We start from the raw sequence: 9,653 nt of genomic DNA on the forward strand, positions 1-9,653 counted from the left end.
TATTTTTTGAAACTGCACTTTTGGTTAGGGGCTCGTAAGTAAGCATTTCACTGTAAGGTCTACACCTGTTTATTCGGCGCATGTGACTAATAAAGTTTGATTTGATTTTAGAAGGAAGGGTAGGACAGCTGGTAGACAATAGTTTGAGCATCCCTGAGATTATTAAATGCTAGCATGGTTTTAATTGTAGTGAAACATTGAATTCAGAGGTAGTGGTACTGGATTAATTCAAACTGTACAGTGCCTTGCGAAAGTATTCGGCCCCCTTGAACTTTGCGACCTTTTGCCACATTTCAGGCTTCAAACATAAAGATATAAAACTGTATTTTTTTGTGAAGAATCAACAACAAGTGGGACAGAATCATGAAGTGGAACGACATTTATTGGATATTTCAAACTTTTTTAACAAATCAAAAACTGAAAAATTGGGCGTGCAAAATTATTCAGCCCCTTTACTTTCAGTGCAGCAAACTCTCTCCAGAAGTTCAGTGAGGATCTCTGAATGATCCAATGTTGACCTAAATGACTAATGATGATAAATACAATCCACCTGTGTGTAATCAAGTCTCTGTATAAATGCACCTGCACTGTGATAGTCTCAGAGGTCCGTTAAAAGCGCAGAGAGCATCATGAAGAACAAGGAACACACCAGGCAGGGCCGAGATACTGTTGTGAAGAAGTTTAAAGCCGGATTTGGATACAAAACGATTTCCCAAGCTTTAAACATCCCAAGGAGCACTGTGCAAGCGATAATATTGAAATGGAAGGAGTATCAGACCACTGCAAATCTACCAAGACCTGGCCGACCCTCTAAACTTTCAGCTCATACAAGGAGAAGACTGATCAGAGATGCAGCCAAGAGGCCCATGATCACTCTGGATGAACTGCAGAGATCTACAGCTGAGGTGGGAGACTCTGTCCATAGGACAACAATCAGTCGTATATTGCACAAATCTGGCCTTTATGGAAGAGTGGCAAGAAGAAAGCCATTTCTTAAAGATATCCATAAAAAGTGTTGTTTAAAGTTTGCCACAAGCCACCTGGGAGACACACCAAACATGTGGAAGAAGGTGCTCTGGTCAGATGAAACCAAAATTGAACTTTTTGGCAACAATGCAAAACGTTATGTTTGGCGTAAAAGCAACACAGCTCATCACCCTGAACACACCATCCCCACTGTCAAACATGGTGGTGGCAGCATCATGGTTTGGGCCTGATTTTCTTCAGCAGGGACAGTGAAGATGGTTAAAATTGATGGGAAGATGGATGGAGCCAAATACAGGACCATTCTGGAAGAAAACCTGATTGTCACGGCCGTCCTCCTCTTCATCTGAAGAGGAGAGACGAGATGGATCTGAGGACCAATACGCGGCGTGGTAAGTGTCCATGGCAAATCTTTAATCAAGAAAGACTGAACACTATACAAACGAGTAACAAAAACAATAAACCAAATTCGACCGTGAAGCTACAGAATGAGACCTGTGCTGAAACAAGCCATCAACATAGACAATCACCCACAAACAAACAGTGCAACCCAGGCTACCCAAGTATGATTCTCAGTCAGAGACAACTAATGACACCTGCCTCTGATTGAGAACCATACTAGGCCGAAAACATAGAACTGCCCCAAAACATAGAAAAACAAACATAGACTGCCCACCCAACTCACGCCCTGACCATACTACATAAATACAAAACAGAAATAAAGGTCAGAACGTGACACTGATGGAGTCTGCAAAAGACCTGAGACTGGGACGGAGATTTGTCTTCCAACAAGACAATGATCCAAAACATAAAGCAAAATCTACAATGGAATGGTTCAAAAATAAACATATCCAGGTGTTAGAATGGCCAAGTCAAAGTCCAGACCTGAATCCAATCGAGAATCTGTGGAAAGAACTGAAAACTGCTGTTCACAAATGCTCTCCATCTAACCTCACTGAGCTCGAGCTGTTTTGCAAGGAGGAATGGGAAAAAATGTCAGTCTCTCGATGTGCAAAACTGATAGAGACATACCCCAAGCGACTTACAGCTGTAATCGCAGCAAAAGGTGGCGCTACAAAGTATTAACTTAAGGGGGCTGAATAATTTTGCACGCCCAATTTTTCAGTTTTTGATTTGTTAAAAAAGTTTGAAATATCCAATAAATGTCGTTCCACTTCATGATTGTGTCCCACTTGTTGTTGATTCTTCACAAAAAAATACAGTTTTATATCTTTATGTTTGAAGCCTGAAATGTGGCAAAAGGTCGCAAAGTTCAAGGGGGCCGAATACTTTCGCAAGGCACTGTATATTTTACATTTCCCCCTTTTCTCTAATATGAGGACTTAGAACTGTACAGTATTCATTCACTACACATCATTAATGTTCATCTGAAGCAGTAGATGCCTGAACAATCCCACATTAAAGCTATAATCTGAAAACTACACTAATAGCTGTTGTTTAGTTGGGGAAAACATTGACTCAGACCTTCTAGGATGTTTTCATTGACAATGGTTACATATTCATCCCTGTCATATCTGGACTGCTCATGCCAGAAGCCCAGAGCATGTAGAAGCTCATGTTCCACGATGGCGATAATATCACAGTTCTGTCCAATGGAAACAACCTGTCCATTTGGAAACGTTCTCCCTACATAGGAGGAGCACCTACCAGGGATAGACATGTTAACATAAATACAATATAATTAATTGTTGATTAGCAAAATATCTACCAAATGTTCCACCAGTACATGTCTTACCCTGTACGTTTCTCAATTGTCAGGTAGTACATCTCAGAGTCTCTGGGCTGGAAGTCCATGCATGTTTTTAGCCTGAACTGGTCAAAGGCTCGCAGAATGATCCCTTTAGTGTTCATATCTGTGCAAATAGAAAATACAGTGACCACATTAGAAAGATCAGTAATGTGATACAAAATAAATATAATACAGCTGGGAACTGGACTTGAACAAGTGACTTTTCTGCTTACAGCATAGATGCTACAGTTGTATGATATTTGATACAAGAGAGTCAAAATTAGAATCCCATGTCTTTACTCACCAAGACTTGAGTATAAAACATAGGGAACTGGAGACTGCCAGCGTTTGTTATCCCCCAGAATGCCATTCCTCTGAAATTTCTGGAACAATTCGGTTTGGTTAACCCACGTTCTTCAGATGTAGACTTTATCATTTAAAACATATAAATAATGTAAACCATTGCTGTACCCACCTCCATCATGTCCCCTTCACGTAAACGTACGTCTGAAGAAAACCAATATGGGCTAATAAGTAGTGTTATTAAAATATTAAGTGACTTTCTATAAATCTGTATTCTTTCAACACAACTGTGACAAATATGTGTTTTATTCATGCATTATGTACTGTATAATTAATACTTTGCATATGTTTTTATTTAAGGTCAACCTTACCTTTGTTTATTTTGTCATTGCCCAACTCATCTTCGATGTCTTGAAAAGGAAAAAGTCTATAATATTAATGGTAAGCACCATATACATAAACACCTGCTACAGTATAAGTATGTTCATAAATAAAAATAGAACTCAGGTCCAAAGACTGTAGCCAGTATATTTTATTTTCATTTAAAATTATCCAGAACTACCTGTGACCTTGGGAACAGCCTGGGGAGAATGATTTTTTTAAAGATAAGAAATGATCAAAAACATCATTCTAAAAATGTATTTTATCTTTAGATTTACGGTTTTGCATAACTTGCATATAATTTTCTCACAATACAATAAATGATATTCTATCAAATTCAACATAGTTATTTTAACATATTGAGCTACAGACATAAATTAGAGTAAAGTAAAGTATCCTTTACTTACCCCAGCCAAAACGTGTGAGGCAGTTAAGCTCACAACAAGACAGGCATGCATATATATTCTCTCTGGATATCCTTTACTTACCCCAGCCAAAACGTGTGAGGCAGTTAAGCTCACAACAAGACAGGCATGCATATATATTCTCTCTGGATATCATTTCCAGGGTCAAGGTCACTTTCCCCATAGGAGATCACTTTGAAGAACCCTTTTTGGTTCCAGATATAACCCTTTTGGTTCCATGTAGAATCCTTTCCACAGATGCTTCAAATCAAATCAAATCAAATTTATTTATATAGCCCTTCGTACATCAGCTGATATCTCAAAGTGCTGTACAGAAACCCAGCCTAAAACCCCAAAAAGCAAGCAATGCAGGTGTAGAAGCACGGTGGCTAGGAAAAACTCCCTAGAAAGGCCAAAACCTAGGAAGAAACCTAGAGAGGAACCAGGCTATGTGGGGTGGCCAGTCCTCTTCTGGCTGTGCCAGGTGGAGATTATAACAGAACATGGCCAAGATGTTCAAATGTTCATAAATGACCAGCATGGTCGAATAATAATAAGGCAGAACAGTTGAAACTGGAGCAGCAGCACGGCCAGGTGGACTGGGGACAGCAAGGAGTCATCATGTCAGGTAGTCCTGGGGCATGGTCCTAGGGCTCAGGTCCTCCGAGAGAGAGAAAGAAAGAGAGAAGGAGAGAATTAGAGAACGCACACTGAGATTCACACAGGACACCGATTAGGACAGGAGAAGTACTCCAGATATAACAAACTGACCCTAGCCCCCCGACACATAAACTACTGCAGCATAAATACTGGAGGCTGAGACAGGAGGGGTCAGGAGACACTGTGGCCCCATCCGAGGACACCCCCGGACAGGGCCAAACAGGAAGGATATAACCCCACCCACTTTGCCAAAGCACAGCCCCCACACCACTAGAGGGATATCTTCAACCACCAACTTACCATCTTGAGACAAGGCTGAGTATAGCCCACAAAGATCTCCGCCACGGCACAACCCAAGGGGGTGCACAAACCCAGACAGGATGACCACATCAGTGAATCAACCCACTCAGGTGACGCACCCATTCCAGGGACGGCATGAGAGAGCCCCAGTAAGCCAGTGACTCAGCCCCTGTAATAGGGTTAGAGGCACAGAATCCCAGTGGAAAGAGGGGAACCGGCCAGGCAGAGACAGCAAGGGCGGTTCGTTTCTCCAGAGCCTTTCCGTTCATCTTCCCACTCCTGGGCCAGACTACACTCAATCATATGACCCACTGAAGAGATGAGTCTTCAGTAAAGACTTAAAGGTTGAGACCGAGTTTGCGTCTCTGACATGGGTAGGCAGACCGTTCCATAAAAATGGAGCTCTATAGGAGAAAGCCCTGCCTCCAGCTGTTTGCTTAGAAATTCTAGGGACAATTAGGAGGCCTGCGTCTTGTGACCATAGCGTACGTGTAGGTATGTACGGCAGGACCAAATCAGAGAGATAGGTAGGAGCAAGCCCATGTAATGCTTTGTAGGTTAGCAGTAAAACCTTGAAATCAGCCCTTGCTTTGACAGGAAGCCAGTGTAGGGAGGCTAGCACTGGAGTAATATGATCACATTTTTTGGTTCTAGTCAGGATTCTAGCAGCCGTATTTAGCACTAACTGAAGTTTATTTAGTGCTTTATCCGGGTAGCCGGAAAGTAGAGCATTGCAGTAGTCTAACATAGACGTGACAAAAGCATGGATTCATTTTTCTGCATCATTTTTGGACAGAAAGTTTCTGATTTTTGCAATGTTATGTAGATGGAAAAAAGCTGTCCTTGAAATGGTCTTGATATGTTCTTCAAAAGAGAGATCAGGGTCCAGAGTAACGCCGAGGTCCTTCACAGTTTTATTTGAGACGACTGTACAACCATTAAGATGAATTGTCAGATTCAACAGAAGATCTCTTTGTTTCTTGGGACCTAGAACAAGCATCTCTGTTTTAGAGAGATAGAACTCAAAAGGGTTCTCCTATGGGGACAGCTGAAGAACCCTTTTGAAACCATTTTACCAAGAGCATAGTTCTAATCTGATGAAGCACCATGACGTTAGAAGCTGTATTTGGGTCTGGACCACTGCCTAACACCACTATTTTATTATTAAATAACCATGGCACGCTCAGGAAGAAACACACTGGATAAGAAATGGTTCAACTTAAACCATTTACTTCACTACTTGTGTCAAAGCGTTTTGTAGGTTCCGCTAACAACAAAGGCAGGATGCAGACGGTCAAAGTTACTGTTTCTTCAATTATTTTGTTTCTAAAAAAATGTTGTTATAGGTTTGCGGCAACACGACACACACAAAGAAAAAGTAGGCCCCAGCACACACTTACACCACATGCCAAGGTTCATAGTAACCTGCCGGTTGGCTACACAAAGGACGGTATTTGTGGTCGCCTGACCTTAGCAACCCGTCCAGGCCGGCATGGTTCGGCGGGGAGGAGCAAAAACCCTTGAATGAGTAGGTGTGTCCAAACTTTTGACTGGTACTGTATATACTGGATATACACATATCAGCCCGTTTCTTATGTACAGTACCTCGTTCACGAAAATGGATTGCTCCTACAAACAGTGAGTCATGTGGCCGTGGCTTGCTACTGTATATAAAGTAGGCAGACAGGCATCGAGGCATTCAGTTACGTTAGAATGCACAAAACAGGTGGCCTAAATTTCTTTGAGTGTGGTATGATCATCGGTGACAGGCGTGATGGATCCAGTATCTCAAAGACGAACTCCTCCCTGGGCTTTTTTCACACTGTCTAGGATTTACCGAGAATGGTGCGAAAACGGCTCGTTAATGAGAGGTTGAAGGAGAATGGCAAGAGTCGTACAAGCTAACAGGCGGGCCATAAACGGACAAATAAGGGTGCAGTACAACAGTGGTGTGCAGAACGGCATCTCGGAATACAGAACTCGTTGATCCTTGTCATGTATGGACTATTGCAACAGATGACCACACTGGGTTCCACTCCTATCAGCTAAAAACAAGAAGAAGAAGCTCCAGTGGGCAAGCGATCACCAACACTGGACAATTGAGGAGTGGAAAAACATTGCCTAGAACATGACAGCGAGTTCAGTTTACTTGAGTGGCCTGGTCAGTCCCCAGACCTGGTCAGTCCCCAGACCTGGTCAGTCCCCAGACCTCAACCCAATAGAGCGTCTTTCTCCAATGTAGAAAATAGTACAAATAAAGAAAAACCCTTGAATGAGTAGGTGTTCTAAAACTGTTGACCGGTACTGTATACTTCTCTGATTCAGAAGGGTTGGGTTAAATGCGGAAGACACATTTCAGTTGAATAAATTCAGTTGGACAGCTGACGAGGTATCCCCCTTTCCCTTCCATTTGTTTCTTTAACTGGTACTGGGGACATTCAGACTATTTGTGAGAGTGTTCATGAGAGTCTCAGCTGTCCACCGAGTGGTCATATTAGTGTGTAGCCCAAACCGTTCGGACGCTACAGACAGAAGTTGGCAGAAGAGGCTGTACCGACTTCAGACATGTCAAGAACACAATAGTGAGTCTCGTCTTTCAATAGAGGGGTCAGAATACTTTGTAGGCCAAACCGTTCGGACACTACAGACGTTTTTGTGAGAAGACCTATTTTGGGGAAGTCTCACGGTTGACAAACACCACTCTAGCTCTGCCACCTTTCACCGCAGATGCAGAAGAGCAATATCGGCAGATGCGGTAGATTGCGACGCAGCCCATGCAACAACAAAAAAACATATCTCTACCTTAAACAGACGGATTTGGATGGCTAGGTGAAATAGATAATAAACTAAAGTGAAATAAACAATAACAAATTAACAGTAAACATTACACTCACAAAAGTTCCAAAGGAATTACAAATGTCATGTTATGGCTATATACAGTGTTGTGATGATGTAGATCTCTCTCTCTCTCTCTCTCTCTCGCTCCATCTCTCTTGCAGTATCACAGTTTTGACACCAGGTGGCAGGAAAGTCTAACCTACTGCTGCTCTTAGCACTGCCACTATTATTATTCTGAAGGAAATCCCAGACAGCCCTGGGATCAGATAAATCAGATTTAAAAAAAAAAAGGTATTTCCCTCATATCCCAACAGCTGGTTAGCACACACATTTATGAAGAGGGAAATGCCTCACAAACAGCACCCATATAAATGGAGGGATTAAAAAAGACACCAGCTATGTGGATGTTGTTGTACAGGGCCCTTGTATTACAAACAATCTGGTCTGATCCAAGTCATACCAAACGGCATGCTGGGGTAAAACAACACAATGAAACACTGCCTTCAGGGTTGGATATTTACAATGACTCATCTATATGTGCTTGTTATCCACAGTATCTCCTCATCACTTCTTCTGATGCCAGAGCCAAACCATCCCTGACTACAGCCATTCCTTCTGGAACAACCTCTTATCTGCATCAAAACGATGTCTAATCTCATTCTGTGCGTCACCACCATAGTGGGATAAGCTGCAAGACGCAGCTTGTTCAAAGAGACTCCCGTCCTGTGTCTTTCCACTGATTGACTACCTCTCGATGTCTTCTCAGTTCCCATCATATGGTTCAATAGACCATCATTGTTAATTGTTTACTCCATGTGTAACTCTGTGTTGTTGTCTGTGTCACACTGCTATGCTTTATCTTGGCCATCTTGGCTATCTGGTTAAATAAAGGTGAAATAAAAATCATGTCTTCCTCAATAGACAGTCAATGAGATGAGGGAGATACTGTATATTACTCTAAACTATGCTCCTCTGTTGGGATGAGGAAGGCCATTTGATCAGGGTTTAACGATGCCTTTTGGCTCTGTGATGGTGTGTCCTCCTGAGTGATGGGCGTGTGTGAACAGACAGATCCCCCCCTCGGTGCCATCTGAGAGGGTGTCATCTGAAATCATTTGTTTCCCTGCCGGACCCTCGTCCAGAATCAGGTTGCTTTGACTTGTCAGAGATCATGTGGGATCATATATTCAAGGAAATGTTGCCTCTTTGCTTAGCAAAGAAATTGGGTAGTTTTAAAAAATAGATTACAAAAAAATGAAGACAGGCACTAAGCAGGTTTGTCCAAGATGGCTTCATATTAGCAGAGTACACTGTCTGAACCTGCTATGACTCATTATAATTTTCACTGCTGTGATTTCTCTTCCACATGTTCCCCTCACACGTCTGTTTGTCCCTCCACAGTGTGTTTGTGTACTGTCCGCTTGATGTTTGAGTGAGTTGTTTCTCAGTATCGGGGGAAAGACTGGGAAGCCCACATGTCCTGTTGTCAGTGGACTCTGCCCCTCCACGCTGGATGGAGGAGGGGACGTGAACATGGAGGTGTGACACTTGTGTGTGTGTGTGTGTGTGCGTGCCCTCAGACAGACACTCATACACAGTGGGGACCCAGCCAGAGGGAGGAGTAATACACACCTGTCTGTAGCACATTCCAAAGTGGAACTCTGAACATTTTACCCAGCAAACTTTACATTTTTTTATTTATTTATTTAACTAGGCAAGTCAGTTATGAACAAATTCTTATTTTCAATGACAGCCTAGGAACAGTGGGTTAACTGCCTTGTTCAGGCGCAGAACGACAGATTTTTACCTTGTCAGCTCAGGGATTCGATCTTGCAACCTCTCAGTTAATAGTCAAACACTCTAACCACTAAGCTACCTGTCACCCCAAACATGCCCACATTGGCTAAAATATTGGCCCTGTGTAGGCTGCCCACACTGGCTAAAATATTGTCCCCGGGTAGGCTGCTCACATTGGCTAAAATATTGTCCCCATGTAGGCTGCTCACATTGGCTAAAATATTGTCCCCATGTAG

General features: G+C 42.5%; 1 long non-coding RNA gene across 2 annotated transcripts in view; it reads left to right on the forward strand.

Moving 5' to 3' along the window:
• LOC118938435 (uncharacterized) overlaps window positions 1-8,526 on the forward strand; it is a 44,115-nt gene extending 35,589 nt beyond the window's left edge. For both annotated transcript variants that reach the window (XR_005035708.2, XR_016485102.1), the window contains exons 3-4: window positions 3,398-3,478; window positions 8,175-8,526. This is a non-coding gene — a long non-coding RNA (uncharacterized LOC118938435). The remainder of the gene's footprint in view (window positions 1-3,397; window positions 3,479-8,174) is intronic.
• The last annotated feature ends 1,127 nt before the right edge of the window (window positions 8,527-9,653 follow it).

Source organism: Oncorhynchus mykiss, chromosome 2, assembly GCF_057628025.1.
Source record: "Oncorhynchus mykiss isolate SJ-2025 chromosome 2, ASM5762802v1, whole genome shotgun sequence".
In the NCBI taxonomy this organism is placed as follows: Eukaryota; Metazoa; Chordata; class Actinopteri; order Salmoniformes; family Salmonidae; genus Oncorhynchus; species Oncorhynchus mykiss.